This window comes from Cervus elaphus, chromosome 20 (assembly GCF_910594005.1).
Source record: "Cervus elaphus chromosome 20, mCerEla1.1, whole genome shotgun sequence".
Taxonomy (NCBI): domain Eukaryota; kingdom Metazoa; phylum Chordata; class Mammalia; order Artiodactyla; family Cervidae; genus Cervus; species Cervus elaphus.
The window spans coordinates 65,803,110-65,819,461 of record NC_057834.1 but is presented as its reverse complement, the minus strand read 5'-3'; positions in this window follow the sequence as shown (position 1 = coordinate 65,819,461).

The window sequence follows — 16,352 nt, the reverse complement described above, 5'->3', positions numbered from 1 at the left end:
TTGAAAGAGTTGTGTGTTTATTTATTATAAGTTGCCTCCTTTAATCATGTTGTAACTGTTTTGGTAATGTCAAGTTCCAAATACCTGAGAGTTCAAACCCATAGAAATAATATCTACTTGAAATGTGCTCCTCACAGATAACTTTTATCAGAATTACCATGGGAACTTTACAGGTATTTACTTATCTTGGGGCCATCCTAACCTATTGAATTGAAATACCTGGTTTAGTAGCTTTGGAACCTGCAATTAAAAAAAAAAAATTCTAAATATAGTATGCACAGAAAGAGTGAATGAAGATGAACATGGACATGTTAAAGGGTAACAAGTAAACACCTGTACCATTAAAGCAAAGAGATAGAGCATTACTGTTCTTCAGAGCTTCTTAGACGTCATTCATTGATTGCAGCTCTGTTACTGAGGCTTCAACAAGATCTTGAATTGTACATTAACCTTTTCCCTCCATTCTTTGGGGATTTTATACCTATATGTGTTCTTAGTCATGTCCAACTCTTTGCAACCCCATGGACTGGAACCTGCCAGGTTCTTCTGTCCATGGGATTTCCAGGCAAGAATATTGAAGTGGGTTGCCATTTCCTTCTGCAAGGGATCTTCCCGACCTAGGGATGGAACCCAGGTCTCCTGTGTCTCCTGCTTTGCAGGAAGATCCTTTACCCACTGAGCCATTGAGGAAGCCCTTATACATATATAGGTAACCCTAAGTAGAATATTGTTTTGTTTTCCAGCTTTTGAATCTTACATGCATGCCTGCTAAGTCACTTTAGCCAAGTCCAACACTTTGTTACCCCATGGGCTATAGCCCTCCAGGCTCCTCTGTCTATGGGAGTCTCCAGGCAAGAATACTGGAGTGGGTTGTCATTTCTCCCTCCAGGGGATCTTTCCAACCCAGAGATGGAAACCCTGTCTCTTGTGTCTCCTGCTTTGGCAGGTGAGTTCTTTACCATTAGCACCACCTCAGAAGCCCCTAAATATAATCAAATGGTATATTTGATGGTGACTTTATTTTTCACTCAAAATTATGCTTTTGCTTAATTAATCCATATTGTTATATTTAGCTATGTATATTCATTATAAGATTTTGCCACAACTTATTTATATAGGATATATATATACTGTTAGTGGATATTTGGGCTGTTTACAGTTTTTACAATATGATCAAAATTTCTATAAACACTGTCTTACATATTCCTGAATTACGTGTATGAATTAACTTAGGGTGCAAGAATTCCTCTAAAGTGTGTATATTCTAATGAAATGGCTAGATTGCAGGAAATGTACGCTTTCAGGTTTATAAGGAAAGTTAAGCTATTTTCTGAAGCAGTTGAAATAATTTATACTCCCGCCAGCAGTGAATAAGTGTCCACATTACTAAACAGCTTACCGGTAACATTGTCTCACTTAGAAATTTGCCTTTCTTATGGCTTAAAATTGTTTTCCATACTGTTTTTAACTTGTATTTTCCTGATTACTAGTGAGGTTGAATATCTTATCATATATTTAAGGACTCTGTGTTTAGGATCATTGGAGCTGGCCCTTTTGTGAAATATCTGTACATTTCTTTTGCTGTTTTCCTGGTGGTCTTTTATTGATTTTGGGGAGATTTTAAAATATGTTTATATATTTTAGAATATGTGTATATATTACCCTAAAACATTGGGCTTCACTGGTGGCTTAGTGGTAAAGAATCCGTCTGCCAATGCAGGAGGTGCAGATTCTATCCCTAGATCATAATACACACACACACACACACACGTATATATATATATATATACACACACACATTTATATTTATTCTGGATGCTAGTCCTTTGTTGGTTTCCCCCTGTATCCTTCTGGGAGTTTTACAGTTTCAGGTCTTATGTTTATGTCTTTGTTTCTTTTGAATTAATTTTTGTATATGGTATAATCCCACTGTTCTTTATATTTCCTCTTTTTTGGCTTTCTTTTGAATTATTATATTTTTAGCAATTACATTTTATCTTTCTTGTAGGCTCACTTGTTTTTTTTTTTTTTTAGTAGTTACTTTAAGGTCTTTGTTGTTTAGTAGCTAAGTCATATCTGGCTCTCTGTGACCCCAGGAACTGTAGCCACCAGGCTCTTCTGTCCATGAAATTTCCCAGCCATAATACTGGAGTGGGTAACCATTCCCTTCTCCAGAGGATCTTCCTGACCCAGGAATTGAACCTGGGTCTCCTACATTGCAGGCAGATTCTTTACCATCTGAGCCACCAGGGAAGCCCTTATTTCTTCCTAGTGTTTTCTAAGATTTCTTCATTCTTACCTTTCAGCTCACTAGCTTGTTCTTCAACTGTCTTTACTCTCCTATCACATCATGCATTGAGTTCTTTATCTCAAATTTTTATTTATGCTATAGTATTTCTATTTGGTTATACCATATAACTGCTAGCTCTTTCTTTATGTTAATAATATCTTACTCATCTTTCTGAAGATGATTATAATGCTCACTTTAAATCTCTAGCTAATTAAGTCTTATTTTTCAGGTATAAGTTTCTCTGTTTGCTTTTTTTAATCCTGGTATCAAATGTCTTTTGTTAGTGGGCCTGTGAGCTCACAGTAATTAGGAGTATTCACTAGCCTTCATGAGAAAGTTAAATTCCAGGTTAACTGTTTCTCTTGTGGTAAATTTAAGGACAAGGGTAGAGTGGGGAAGCCATCCCAGTAGGGGTGTCAAGACTCTCCATTGTCTCTTTATCATTCCTCTTCCCCACAGTTGACACTGTTCTCTGGCTAATTTTGTCATGCTTTCACCTAGGGGACTGCTTTTTCTTTTTCCTTTCCTTGTAACATGCTAGATCTCTGTATCAGTCCAGGAAGAATCACTTGAAGGAAATATATCTATTTCTCTGTATTAAGGGATTTGTGATAGTGATTCAAGCCTACACAGTGGAAAAGAGCTGGTTAAACTGTCTCTGCAAGGCTGTTGTCTTCATTTCTGATGCTAGAGTTTGAAGCCTGTAAGGAAGTCAGTCAGAAGGGAAATGTGGATGCAAAGTCAGAGACAGCAAGGGAAAATTGGAACTTATAAGCATCAGCTGGAACCTGCAATGGTGGATGCGAACCCATGTCATTTCCCACTGCTTTCAATCTCAAGGCAGTAAGACACTGGAACGCTTCATTGTGGACCCAAACACATCTGGCTCTTGAATCAGAAAAGATGAAGGAGGTGCCGGAGAATCTGGATCACTTGATGTCCATGAAGTAAGCCAGCAAACTGACAATGTTTATGAGTTTCAACAGTTCCTGGTTATCTTGCTTTTGTTTGAGAAAATAAACAAACAAGACAAAAACTACCAAACAAGAAAACAAAATGATCTGAGTGTTACTTCACATCTACTATCCAATATTGCACAAAAGTCTAACTGGAAATACAGAGAAATGAATTCTTGGCAATGCAGTTCGTACTAGCCAAGTTGATACATTCCAAAGTCAACACAGCCTCAGCATGTGGAAAGTGATTGACGTTATTGGTTATGTTGTTTTGCTTTTCTGGCGATATGTTTCACACAGCTCTCTTCTTTTCTGACAAATCATTCTGAGGAGAAAGAGACAATTAAGATTATGCTCTGATCATAGGATTTTTAAAGAGTTCTTTATTGTACATTTCAGCCTAGGCATCAGAGTAGATGTGTATTTAAGGAAAGCTGGTTGTCTGAACTGCTTCTAAAGATAAGAAGATAAAGCTGTACCTTGACCAACACCAGCTCTTATTAGTACAAGATATCATTCACCTAAGAATCTCATTCTTTCCTTTGGGCCCATAAATTAGAAACCAAGAGGGAAACAATTCACGACTCTCCTATGCCTTTAATTTCTAACCCTGGCTTGTGACTGGTTAGTGCAGCTTAATAGCATCCATCCTGGTCAACGTACTTCTATGTTGAATTTTCACACCGTACTTCTATGTGGCTCTATAACACTAGGCCACAGGAAATCCAGGCAAATGAAATATAGTTGATGCTTGTTTAGTGGACATAATGTCTTGCTGCTTTCTTTGTTATATGTTTTTGTGTGTAGGGGTATTAAACCTATCCATATTAGCACTCATATATCTCTCACATCATGTTATTACTAAATAAATATTCACCTTTTGAAAAAAATAAAATATAGTTGAAATTGTATTATTATTTGGACATCATAACTGAATTTAAACTCCCACAAATGACTAAAATTAAAGCCTGTAGGGAAGTCAGTCAAAATACCAATAAATATAGTATTTATACCATAAATAATAATGTATTAAAATTGTTTATTTTACTCAATATTTGGATCTTTCTTGGAAGTCACAGAGCATGCTGGTGAAATAATTATTATAAAAATGCTCCTAAATTAAGTAAAAAAAGATAGAGAGAGAAAGCAAGAGATGTCAATGCTCTTGCTGTAAACTATTTTGAGAAGATATTTTGGAAGATGTATTCCAAATTAAGGACAGGCCAGATATTATGCTCTTTCATTGTCTTAGAAGATCTGAGAGACTAAGTAATCAAAATTTAGCAAAGAAGAAGTGTCTTCAAAACTTTAAACTTCACAAAGAAGTTTACCCAGGTAGAAGGGGACAAGTGCATTGACTGATTTTCCTGAAAAATGACAATGTCTTGACAATGGCTATGAAAGCTTGATGACCCTTAACATCTCACGGAACAAAGGAGTCAGTAAAACAAGGTGAAGATGTTAAAGGGGGAACATAAGAAATACAAAAGAAAGATGTCAAAGTGACAAGTTAAACACAATCCACAGAATAAGAAACGTCAGAAGCCTCCTCCACAGTACACCTACAAACACCTGCCCTTTTGTTAATATATAAAAGAGAGCCTCTCACTGTAACCCCTTCACTTCCTCATGGGGGTAAATCAGATGACTAGGCAGTGTGAGGGTGCCTGGTGGGAGAGATTTTATTGGGCAGCAAACTGGACAATGCATCCAGTAAACTGCATTTTACATTAATCAGTCTTTTGTTTCTTCCAAATCCTAGATATTCAAGTCTTTCGACTGTACCTCATTTCTCCTGTATCACTCCACTTACAAAATCACAAAGGGGTTAATAGATTAAAGTAGGCATATTCACTGAATAAACCTTCTGTTTGTTAGGGAAGAATGGTATGGGATCCACTTTGACCTGAAAGCTTCTAATTCAAGTCAACTTTCAAAGACAGAAGATAATCAGATTCTTGTGGTATCTTTGATTATATGAGACCTTACTCAAATTTGTAATCTACAACCACAGATCTCTCATGACCTTGGATGTCTGTGACCTGGCACCAGTGGAGGATCCACTATGAAGTCAAGAAACACCTGGAGTAACAGGCAAATTTGGCCTTGGAGTACAGAATGAAGCAGGGCAAAGGCTAAAAGAGTTTTGCCAAGAGAACGCGCACTGGTCATAGCAAACACCCTCTTCCCACAACACAAGAGAAGATTCTACACATGGACCATCTTATACACTAGTAATGCTCAAAATTCTCAAAGCCAGGCTTCAACAGTACGTGGGCCGTGAATTTCCAGATGCTCAAACTGGTTTTAGAAAAGGCAGAGGAACCAGAGATCAAATTGCCAACATCTGTTGGATGATCAAAAAAGCGAGAGTTCCAGAAAAACATCTACTTCTGCTTTATTGACTACGACAAAGCGTTTGACTGTGTGGATCACAACAAACTGTGGAAAATTCTTAAAGAGATGGGAATACTAGACCACCTGACTTGTCTCTTGAGAAATCTGTATGCAGGTCAGCAAGCAACAGTTAGAACTGGACATGGAACAACAGACTGGTTCCAAATATGGAATGGAGTATGTCAAGGCTGTATATGGTCACCCTGCTTATTCAACTTATATGCAGAGTACATCATGAAAAATGCTGGGCTGGATGAAGCACAAGCTGGAATCAAGATTTCCAGAGAAATATCAATAATCTCAGATATGTAGATGACACCACCCTTATGGCAGAAAGTGAAGAAAAATTAAAGGGTCTTGATGAAAGTGAAAGAGGAGAGTGGAAAAAGTTGGCTTAAAACTCAACATTCAGAAGAGTAAGATCATGGCATCTGGTTCCATCACTTCATGCCAAATAGATGGGGAAACAGTGGAAACAGTGACAGACTTTATTTTTTTGGGCTCCAAAATCACTGCAGATGGTGACTGCAACCATGAAATTAAAAGACGCTTGCTCCTTGGAAGAAAATTATGACCAACATAGACGGCATATTAAAAGACAGAGACATTACTTTACCAACAAAGGTCCATCTAGTCAAAGCTATGGTTTTTCCAGTAGTCATATATGCCTGTGAGAGTTGGACTATAAAGAAAGCTGAGCCCTGAAGAATTGATGCTTTTGAACTGTGGTGTTGGAGAAGACTCTTGAGAGTCCCTTGGACTGCAAGGAGATCAAACCAATCCATCCTAAAGGAAATTAGTCCTGAATATTCATTGGAAGGACTGATGCTGAAGCTGAAACTCCAATACTTCGATCACCTGATGAGAAGAACTGACTCAGTTGAAAAGACCCTGGTGCTTGGAATTATTGATGGTGGGAGGAGTTGGGGATGACAGAGGATGAGATGGTTGGATGGCATCACTGACTCAATGGACATGAGTTTGAGTAAACTCTGGGATCTGGCGATGGGCAGGGAGGCCTGGTGTGCTGCAGTCCATGGGATCACTAAGAGTCGGACACGACTGAGCAACTGAACTGAACTGAACTGATAATGAATGAGGATCAAAAGAAGGAAAATTCTTCAATGAAGAGATGAAAGAAAGAGATGAAGAGTTTGGAGAGGAAGCAACAATTATTTTCTTAACAAATTCTATTTACATAATTTTTCCCTTTCTGGACACCAGGGGATGAATTAATTATTCCCTCAGTTGACACATTATCATCACTGCTCAAAGTAAGAGTCCTTTTTTATTTTTTCTCTTTTTTTTTCTGTTTCTCATTCCCGTTCCTTCTCCCCACAGGCAGACATTTTTTATTGTATTCAACATGTACCTTTTGGTTTGTACATGTTCTTGTAAAACGCATGTGTTTTTGCTTGTATTTAATTTATATAAATAATATCATGCTTTATGTTTACATTTACTTTAAAATTTTCTTTTACTCAGGACCATATATGGAGGATTCTTCATCCATGTACTCTGTGGGCTTCCCATGTAGCTCAGCTGGTAAAGAATCTGCCTGCAATGTGGGAGACCTGGCTTCGATCCCTGGGTTGGGAAGATACCCTGGAGAATAGAATGGCTACCCACTCCAGTATTCTGGCCTGGAGAATTCCATGGATTGTATAGTCCATGGGGGTCACAAAGAATTGGACACAACTGAAAGGAGATCAGTCCTGGGTGTTCATTGGAAGGACTGATGCTGAAGCTGAAACTCCAATACTTTGGCCACCTCATGCGAAGAGTTGACTCATTGGAAAAGACCCTGATGCTGGGAGGGATTGGGGGCAGGAGGAGAAGGGGTCGACAGAGGATGAGATGGCTGGATGGCATCACTGACTCGATGGGCATGAGTTTGAGTAAACTCCGGGAGCTGGTGATGGACAGGGAGGCCTGGCACGCTGCTATTGATGGGGTCGCAAAGAGTCAGACACGACTGAGCCACTGAACTGAACTGAACTGAACTGAGTGACTTTCACATGTACTCTGTGTGGTGGCTTCCCTGGTGGCTCAGCGGAAAAGAATCCTCCTGCAGTGCAGGACATGTGGGTTCAGGTCCTGGGTCAGGAAGATCCCCTGCAGAAAGGAATGGCCTCCCACTCCAGTATTCCTGCCTGGGAAACTCCATGAACAGAGGAGCCTGGTGGGCTACAGTCAGTCCATGGGGACCCACGAGAGTCAGACATGACTTAGAGACTAGAGCAACAACAACATGTACCATGTGTTTATTTAGTTTCTTGCTTCCAACGACCATACAATGTGTACATTTTCCTTATGATACATTTACTTAATGACAAAGAATTTCCTCTATGCAGTCTTTCAGTGATGTGCACCCAGATTACCTCTAGTTACCTCACTCCAAAGGGTGCCGAAGTCAATGTTCATGTATGTGATCCTTAAGAACCTGTGTAAGAATCTCTTTGGACTCTCTAACTTTACTCCAGGAGTAGAATTGCTGGTGATAAGGCTAGAATATATTTAACACACTCTAGTCTGGGGGTTGGTAGCCACTTTTTCTTACATGTCAAGTTGGTGTTGTCATTATCATCACCATTTAACAGCTGAATAAACGCAAAGACCAGATTTTGAGCTGGCTACAGTCACTCAGTGAGTAAAGAGTGACACTTTCTCTTCTGACTACAATGTTCTTCTCTACTCTTTGCACCATGTCACATTGCCTCCACAAACTTGTCCTATCCTGAAATGGGGAAGTGGGTTAGATTTGTTTTATTACATTTCCTGTGGACTGTCTAACATTCCCTCATTTGTGATTATACCGTAATTAGCAAGGTTAGAGATGGGAGATATACTGATCTCTTTTGGCTGAAGGCAACTCTAACTGAACTCATTTAACTGTTTCCTGGTGTGCTAGAAGTAATGCCTCTGTATTATAATCAGGGACAGTCAAACTCAGGCAACTTGTTGGCAAAGGTCTTAAGGTGAGTTTTTAAGATAATTAAGATGATTGACTTCTGAAGATCTGTCAAAAAAGGGTAATAACCTTTTTAATTAGTACCCCTTGTATATGAGACACATGGAAAGCCTGACACCACAGGTTGTGAGGGGGAGACTAGGTTTAAATCTACTGGGAAAAGAAAAGAGAATAAAGCCATCTTATGATAGAGTTCTCAGAAGTATTTCATAAATACTTAGTGATAATAATCTGAGTGTTAGAACGATTAGATTTTGTAGCTGACTCAGTCATTTTGTACGTATTGTTTTAACGTTATTCCGCACAGACCTGCCACATTCTTCTGATACTGTCCGTGGCAGCCCCAGTGAGCACACTGCAACACCTCTCTTATCAAGGCGAGGTCTCAGCCGCTAAGGAAACCTGATACAGTCATTCCAGACATTCTTAGTGGACATTTCTATCTTTAACAGGGACTTTGAATTTCATGCTAAATCAAAGACTCCTCTCGCCAGGAAGAATACATCCTATAATTCACCAGTGAGACTTACTTTAAGAGCAATGATTCAATCTCAACTCAGGGAGAGGGAAGAGAAGGCTTCTTTTAGAGTTCCCTGGGATTCAAGTGTGTGTATTTGGGGAGTTGAAGGTTTTAAACACTGTAATCCTTTTCCCAAGAGATTCTTATCTCGAACTCAATGGTTTTTATTCATCCATGTAATTTAGGAAAATTTCCTCTGACTCTTTGGACAATAGCAGCGTCACCAGTCACTTGAGCAGATGTCTTGTACAGAACTTGTAAAACAAACACTAGGAAACTAGGTGTAGGGATAGGCCAGATTAGAATTTCAGAAAAAAATTTCTCTTAAGTTCTCTCTAATGCCATGATATTTTTATTTTTCAAAAAGTCCACTGAAAAAACTGAACTAATTTTAGGCTAGAGGCCTGGGTAGTAATTACGCTTTTTACTCTAAGCAGTCTTATGTATTTGGGCACATGATGGCGGGCTTTAGTTAGACTAGACAAATGCCAAGATGTTGTCCAGTTCATAAGCTGTTAAAGTATTAAGCCTAGAGGAAAAGTCAAATTACAATAGGAACTTAGACTATTATGCCTCTGCTTGCCCTCACCTTTTAATTTTTTGGATCAAGTATGTAAAATAACGTTTTTTGTCATCTTGACATTTCTTTTTATGATTTAATATTCCCCAGAACAGAACTATTGATACCTATGGAGGCACTGTGCTAAGAAGCAGATCAGGCCATGGGGATATGGTCCTGGGCCCTTTTGGACTCTTTTGGAGAACAGTGGTTTTCATACTTTAGCAGCATCACAATCACACAGATTGCTAAGTTCCGCCCCCAGAATTGCTGATTCAGGAGATTTGGGGCAGGATATGAAAACTTTATTTCTAACAAATTTTCAGGTGATGTGTTGCTGCTGGTCTGGGACTACAGGGTTCTAGAATATCATTTGCCCAGTGTTGAGTCAGTGATCTGATCCCTCCATGTCAACCTCTCCCCAGGTTACAATGTGTGATGGGCAGTCTTTGCGATGATATCGTGACCTTCTAGTTCAGATTCCAGAAGACTGTTTTCCTGTAATAATCACCACACACACACCATCAACACAGAAAATGGAGAATAGGGCAAATTCATGTACAGTCACTCAATTTCTCCACTCTTCCTCTCTTCATGGTTCAAAACTGTAGACACTCTGATTTACAATTTGGCCGAAAATTATTTTAAATGCTTGGTGTATTTTGGATGGTGTCTCATCAGTTTATAGAAGAATTCAACAGAAACGTCACAAATCAGAGTTCAGATATGTTCTCCCTCTCTCTCGGTATTTACTGAGCATTTTCTGTTTGCTGTGAAAGGTGTTATGAATTCTATTTGCAGGATCTTATGTAACCCTTGAGACAATCCTATTAGATGAGTGATTTTTTATCCTATTTCATAGATGGGGAAAGCTTTACCTAGAGAGGCAAAGTGACTTCCCACAGGTTACTCAAAAAAGAAGTGGTGGAATCAAGATTTGCAGTAGCATCTTGCTTCCAAATATATAATTCTGGAAAAATGAAACACTCCACCATTTACATTCTATAAAATGGGTCCTGCTGCCCAAAGATAATGTGGGAATTAATGAGACAATATACTTGTCAGGGGCCACAGAGAAAGGATACATTATGCCTACAAGATACTACACTTTGTAATATTTTAGATGTTACTCTATTTTCTACAACGAATCAAATGGCTAAGTTCTGTAAACTTATCATCTCTTTTGCTTTCTTTGTATGTCTGATCCTTAAAGAATTATTTTTATATACTTCTCAAAATGGTCATGCATTCCTTTTTCTTGCTGATATTCAATGGAACTACTCAAAATTACTTTATTTCTAATGTGCAACCAATCCTAAAGGCAGATGTTCTGAGGTCACCAGAGACCTTAGTTCACTTAGAATTCGAGTTCCACTCCAGTCCTGCAGGTGCTATCTGTGGTTCTGGTGGTCACTGTTTCCTGCATTTAACATTGGATGGTGTTGAACTTCATCAGAGGGACTCCAATTTATCTCCACCACAATATAGGATGGATGATTTTCATTTTCACAAACCCAGACTTGAGAGAAATCCATAAATATTTTTCAAGGATGCAGGAAAAATGATTGCCTGCCTTTTTTCTCCCTAATTACAACAACTATAATAATGAACAGAATGTCTGTTGTCTTACTCACCAGTAGCAGATAAGATAGACTGTGGGTTATAAGCAATTCACAGGAAACTTGCTGTAACTCCACCTTTTTACTCTCAATCAGGAAAGCATTTCAGAAAGCAAGTGAGTAAGCCTGATGATCATCATAGGCATTATCTCCAATCTAATCTATTTTTTTAAAAAATCATCTCCAAAGAGCAGCACTTTACCTGATCGCCACTCTGGTTGAGAACCACAGGACGAGATGATTTTCAGATCTCTTCCAACACAAACTTCTCCTTTATGGCCTTGAAACTTTTGTCCAGCAGACTTTCACAGTCGTCTTTCTGGATTGATTGCTTGGAAGACAAGTTACACAGCACCATTACTTCTAAATTCTGTTCAGTTTGCTAATCTAAAAGGAAAAGTTGTTGTAGCAATTCTTTGAAAAAATTTAAGAACATCCCTGAGAAGAAAATTGCCAATTTCATCACTGCTCCTGCAGGATCCTGAGAGGCATGGAAAATGTCAGGCTGCCAGTGTCATCTGGCTTAAGAAGATTGTCATCTGAAGCAAAGATGGCCTCGGTCCCGGTTTGGAGGAAAAGACGGAACCCACTGATTCCTAGGAGGCCAAATCCTTTAAGTGGAAAATTTTTCAGGTTAAAGCTATCTACTTTCATTTTCACATTCAGCATTTCTCCCTACTTGTTTATTTCCCTTTGGGTTTTTAAAAAATGTACTTAGGAAATTTATAGAAAATATATTTAACTTCCATAAGGACATTGAAATTTTTGTTATAACTTTCTTTTTAAACAGTTTAACCACTTAGTATTTATTGTATTTCTTCTGGCACAAAGTCTTCAAAAACAGGATATTCTCCTTAAGTTCAATTTTAGCTATAATGTGGCAAATCACAGGCAGGCTTTTCTAATTTTTTATATGAAAGCTTTGGAATTTCCACAGCTTATGTTCCAAGCCAACAAAAATATACAGGGGGAATTTTTGAATTCAGTTGATTTACTTCACAACATTACTTCTTACAAATATAGTTCCTAATCAGGGCAGTGAACTTTTAAGTGTGATTTGGAAATGGAAAGTTTGTTCTGTGAAATCAGAAGCAAAAAGGATAAAAATAGTTTGCTTCTGACGATACCACATCCCAGGAAAAGGTAGTGCCTTCGTTATCTCCAAGGCTTTCCTGGACAGCCAAAAAAGGTCCAGGAAGACCGAAAAAAGTCCACGGTTGAGCTGAACTGTGCTAGCAGAGAGGGCACTTAAACAGGGAATCAGAAAACTTCACTTCTAGTCCTAGCTTTCCTATTACCTAGCTGTGTGTTTTTGAGGAGGTCAGTTTACCTCTCAGATCCTCAGTTTCTTCCTCCATCTAATGAAGATAAAAATACTCACGCTGAGCATTGTTAGAAGGCTCACGTGAGACAAAATATATTAAAGAATTAACAAAAATTAGAAAGCACTTTACAAATATGAGGTATCTTTATAAAATCTTTCCATAATTCAAATAACTTTTGAACATGGGAGGTTTAAATTGGATAAGGTGGTAAGACTAATTGGAACATTTTAGCTCATCAGGATATGGTGTTTCTTTCATTGGTACTTACTGGTACTGAATAAGTTAAAGAGCCCCTCTTACTGCTAGGAGTGTCATTTGCCTCAGATGTGTTAGAAAAAGTGAGGGACTTTAGCTCCAGGGAGGCCCATAACAAATTGATTACTTGGAAGTCCTAAAAGAGACTTGCTACGAACATGGTGGTTATGAAACCAGCTGAGAAAAGTATGCCTGAATCTTCTCAGGATCCAACCAAAGCAGAATCAGAATGCTTAGAATTTTGAAATGGACAATGAGGGGATTGCCGAGGTTAGTCTAGAAAGGATGGATAATGCAGAAACAAAATCTTAACATTGGAGGGCACCTTAATGGTCACCCAGTTGGATATCTCATAGAAGCAAAACTTGACCTCTATCACATTTTTAGGAGGTGTCACCCAACCTTGCTTGACAACTTACAGTGACTAGGAGTTGGTTAATTCCTAAGGAGACCCATTCCACTGCTGGATAGATTTGGCAATTAGAATGTCCTTCTTCACAGTGAACTTAATAGGGTTGTTTCTTAATACTGTGCATGTTAAGTCACTTCAGTTGTGTCTAACTCTGTGCAAACTTATAGACTGTAGCCCAGCAGGCTCCTCTGTCCATGGGATTCTCCAGGCAAGAATACTGGAGTGGATTGCCATGCCCTCCTCCAGGGGATCTTCCCCATCCAGGGGTTGAACCCACAGTTCTTACGTCTCCTGAACTGGCAGGTTCTTTACCACTAGTGCTACCTGTGAAGCCCATATTTTAATATCGTTACATGCTTTTTACCCAGCACTTTGCTATTTACATTTAAAAAGATTTCACACCATCACTTTTGATTTGATAATCATAAAAATCATGTGAACCACTTGAATTACTGTTATCCTTATTTAAGCATGTGTAAATAAAGGTGTTCCTTGGAAGAAAAGCTATGATTAACCTAAATAGCATATTAAAAAAAACAGACATTACTTTGCCTACAAAGGTCCGTGTAGTCAAAGCTATGGTTTTTCCAGTAGTGATGTATGTATGTGAGAGCTGGACCATAAAGAAAGCTGACACTGAAGAACTGATGTTTTTGAACTGCGGTGTTGGAGAAGACTCTTGTCTCTTAGACTGCAAGGAGATCCAACCAGTACATCCTAAAGGAAATGAGTCCTAAATATTCATTGGAAGGACTGATACTAAAGCTGAAGCTCCAATACTTTGGTCACCTGATGCAAAGAGGTAACTCATTAGAAGAGACACTGATGCTGGGAAAGATTGAAGGTGAGAAGAGAAGAGGAGTTGGATGGCATCACCGATTCAATGAACATGAGTTTGAGTAAGCTCTGGGAGATGGTCAAGGACAGGGAAGCCTGGCATGTTGCAGTCCATGGGGTCACAAAGAGTTGGACGTGACTGAACAACAACAACAAACAAAAACGCAGGCTTCCCTGATGCCTCAGTGGTAAACAATTCACCTGCAATGCAGGAGCTGCAAGAGACGTCGGTTCAATCTCTGGATCAGGAAGATCCCCTGAAGAAGGGCACGGCAATCCACTCCAGTATTCTTGCCCGGAGAATCCCATGGACAGAGGAGCCTGGCGGGCTATAGTCCAAAGGATTGGACAGAGTCGGACATGACAGAATCGATTTAGCATGCATGCATGCAAACAAAATTGCAGAAAGGCTAGCTATGTTTGTGCAAGGTTGCACAATTCCTAGATGGAGCAGTGGATTTGAATTCAGGACTAATGAGATCCGAGTCAAGCTCTCTTTCAAACTGTTGTTTGTTTATTCAGTATTGATTTACTTAGTCACTACTATCTACTGGTCACTATATTAAGTGCTGAGGATCTACTGGTGAATAGGACACACACACTCCTGGTCTTCCTGCAGCTAATAATCTAGCAATTACCTACCCAAAAGCTCTACTCTTAGCCTTTGATATAACACAGAGCAGCAAGTATATTCCTTCCTCTGCACATCAGCCATTCAATTATCACATGATTTTGTGTGTCTCTTATCCAAACTAAATATCCAATTCTTTCAACAACTCCTATCAGGCCAGGGATTTTGGAGTCATTTGTCAGCCTTATCACTTTTTTCTGGACACCCTGTATTTTGTCAGCCTCTCACATAAGGACTAGAACCTTGAACTGACACCTCTGCTCCCAATATGGTCTTAGAGACCATGACTTCAGACGACATGAAGGTTGAATGCTATGAGTGCACCTTGAGGTTATCAATATCTATTTTGGTTTCCCATGGCACTGTTGGCATGTGATTCACTAAAACCATCAGACAATCTTCCTATGATAACTATCAAGGCAAATCTCTTCCATATTTTACTCAAGACTTTGATGTTCACATTTATGCAGGACTTTAATGCATTCCCATTAAATTTCACTCCATCATCTGGACAAATTGTTACATCTTTTAGGATTGTCCTTATCTTGATTCTGTCATTTCTAAGGTTAGCTATCTTTCTCTTGCATTATGAATGCTAGATAATCATATGTCAATGATAAAAACAGTGCAGATGAGGCTAAATGGTTAATGATAAAAACATCTCCTAAGTTAATGATGAAAATCTTGAACTGAACAATTTCATACACAGAACACAGTAACAGTCTATCCAGTCTCAATATTTTAAGCTTATAGTTGAATTTCTATTAACTCATTCATTTTGTAAATTTTAATGAATACCTTATTCGAAGCTAGATGCGATGATGGAAAATGAAATTACCTGAGTTTTGTCAGTTTAGGAACAATCAACATGTTAAAAGGTAAAGAGCTTCACGGCCAGTGTGCTCTAGTGGAGAGGTCACAGAAGAGAACACAGTCAGCTCAACCTGGGAGGAGCAGGTAGGATCTTAAATGGCATCCAACTCAAAGATACCATAAGGGACTTTTGCTGAAACAACTATGAACTAATTCAATAGATTAGATATTTCTCCAATGTTCCAAGCCTGGAATCCTATTCAAGCTTGAAACTGAAGTTATTTGCTATGACTTGTTCCTGGTGATCCCGTTTTGGGGATCCTATTGTTCACTTTTGTTTTTACACCCCAGAAAATTGCATTGAAATTCCATAATTCCCTTTCTATCTCTTCTGAGTTAAGCCATCAACCTACATAGTTCTTATCATCTTCTTCCATGACATGAGCTTGTAAAGAACCTGTACAGTACCTGCTCATCAGCTAATTTTGCCTGAAGCTACTTTTCTGATCCTTAGCTCTTTGGCAGATGAAGTCACACTTACATGTTATTACAGTCACTAGCTGCTTCCACTTCTTTTCTCTCCTTATCCTTGAATGGGAGCCTCATCTGCACCCAAGAGGAGGTCCAGAACCTCTCCAGCCATGAGGAACAGTTATTAGTTCCAAATCTCAGTTATGGTCTTCCTCTGTCAAAAGGCACAGGGCTGTTTATTGTACACACCCCTGGGAGTCAGTGAACTTGGGATTTTTTTTTTTTTTTTTAGAAAC